The 2,500-nt window shown below is 36.0% G+C and overlaps 1 protein-coding gene across 5 annotated transcripts in view; it reads right to left on the reverse strand.

Moving 5' to 3' along the window:
- LOC137999455 (U6 snRNA phosphodiesterase 1-like) overlaps nt 1-2,500 on the reverse strand; it is a 52,664-nt gene that overhangs the window by 30,066 nt on the left and 20,098 nt on the right. The gene's annotated exons all lie outside the window — the stretch shown is intronic.

Below are 2,500 nucleotides of genomic sequence, written 5' to 3' on the forward strand. Positions count from 1 at the left end.
CATTTTTATCAGAACCTTAAGCTTAGCTTGGAAAAACTTGGTTCTTATACAGTTTACCTTTATCAAGCAAGTATTGTTATTGTAGTATCAAATATATGAATTACATTACTTTTTCACAATGCCTTCCCTTATTTGTAGTAGGATAAGTGGAAATACAGAGATGTATCCAGAGTGCGTCATTGCGTCCTGGGACGCATTTGTTTTCCTTTTAGACACATAGAATATCGAACAAAGGGTCCAGTTGGACGCAGAAAAAAATGGAATGTTTATGCAAATTATGAACGCCAGGAAAGACATGCGAACGGCGTATTTCACAAGGAAATTGAACATTCCCATTTCTCACATCGGAGAAATGATCGAGTTCCTGAAATTTCAAGGTAAGCTGTTATTTTCAGATTTTTGTAGTCGAATAATTTCATTTTGTCAACCATTATGTCCAGCTTCATAAGTTCAGTTTTGAATTCGCACGTGTTGCGCGACATGATCTGAGCTGTTTTTTACGTGAGACAATTGGCGACACTTTCGATCTGCCGCCAGTGATAATAAAACATTTCAGTCGAAGTTCAGTTTGTTGCATGCTTTCCAAGTGAATTTCAAGCATTAGTTCGCTTATCGTGAGTGAAATGACAGAGAATTCAAAGGCAAAGTATGTTAAATTTTTGTTTTGTGCGACCCTGTTGATATTAATTCCGGGCGCGCACGTGTCATCGTCTCGGTTCTTGTTTTGCACGTAACTTGTCTGTTTTGCAAATTATGCAACTTTTCTTCGGAGTTAGTGTTAAAATTAACGTGTTAAACTTGAATTTAAATGTATTGAATCGCTTGGTTATTAACAAATATTGGCCATGGCGAAGTCAAGGCCACACGGGCCGACAATGAACTGTGTATCGATCGCTTACATTTGTTTACTCTTTTGTTCCTAAATTACACGTCAAGTGTAGTTAAAATAAGTGATGCTCTTTTACGGCAAATTGAGATTCAGTTCTGTTTTTTTTTTTGCTGTGGAGATCTAGATCATTTATCAACTGGAGCCAACAGTTCCTACAGCATTCGGATTCGATTCCTCGAGACGTTTTCAATGTGATCGATGGAGCTTTGACAGCCCATACATTTTGATCGATGAATCAACAGGTACAACAGTTTCAAAGAAATTAATCATTTTAAGTGCATATTCGTTGGGAGGGATAAGACTTTATTTTTTTGCAATTAGAAATCTGAAAGGGTACTGCAGCAGCAATTACGAGGCAATAGATCGCATATTAATTCTTGAATATTAATTAGCTGGACCCCCAAAATTTTGCAATGGACCCCCAAATTTTTCAAAAAGGGGTCCAGAGGACCCCCAAATTTGAAAACCTGGATACATCTCTGGAAATATAAAAGAATATTGTGGTGTTGCAACTGGCCTCAGTATTCAGTGGACATGCTGTAATTGTATCTTTAATTCCCAATTTTTGTCATGATTTTGAAAATGATAAACAGATCTATGCAAATAAAGTTTAAATGACATTTGTGCCATAATTTATTGTTGTTGTTGTTGTTGTTGTTTTTCAATGATCATGGTAGTTAATATGAATTGGCCGTTTCCAAATTCACTTTAGCATGTTTTCCAAATGGCACCAAATCCCAACCCTGAGGTGAATCAAAGCCATACAATGTAATTGGCAGTAATCATGGTTCTTTAATGGAGCCACAAAGATCCTTGGGGATCATTGGTAAGAATACTGAATACACCCAAACTAATCACAAAGATCTTGACAAGATCCTCAAGGATAGATCAGGATCTTTGAAGATCTTTGGTAAGATTATTGAAGATCCTTAAATATCTTTGGTAAAATTAGTAAAGAATCCACAAAAATCTTAACAAGATCCTCAAAGGATCTTTTATAATCCTTGAAGATCCTTAAAGAACCTTGACGATCTTTGGCAAGATTTTTGAGGATCCTTAAGGACCTTGGCAAGAAAAATGAGGATCCTTGAGGATCTTTTCAAGGAATTTTGAGGATCATTACTAAGATCCTTAAAGATCTTCATGAAGATCTTTGAAGATCCTCAAAAGATTTTCACCAGGGTTGTTAAGCTGGAATGGGTGTTTCATTTGCTACTACTACATTATATGTACATTTAATCCTTCTGATAAGGCGCTCCCATGAAATTGTTGAAACGGTTTGAACCACCTTACATGACAGGAATTTTTTTTTCTTGAGAGGCAAACATGATACACCCTTCTTTAAAATGGTGGGCAAAAATTTGAACGTACATGTACACCAGCACAAGAAAGAACACCTTTACTTTAGTAACCCTGCACGGTTTCAGCATATCTGGTGTAATATCAGCTGAGAAAATGTAAGTTGAACAATGAAAAATTTACAACAAAAAAAAAACCAAAAGTACTGTGGCTTCAAAGTCAAGCTGAAAGATCTGGGAAATCTTTTATTGAGCTTATATAATAGCTCTCTTTCAAAGGAAATAACAAGAAATCTGTAACCTTTTAAATGCC

This window comes from Montipora foliosa, chromosome 1, assembly GCF_036669935.1.
Source record: "Montipora foliosa isolate CH-2021 chromosome 1, ASM3666993v2, whole genome shotgun sequence".
In the NCBI taxonomy this organism is placed as follows: domain Eukaryota; kingdom Metazoa; phylum Cnidaria; class Anthozoa; order Scleractinia; family Acroporidae; genus Montipora; species Montipora foliosa.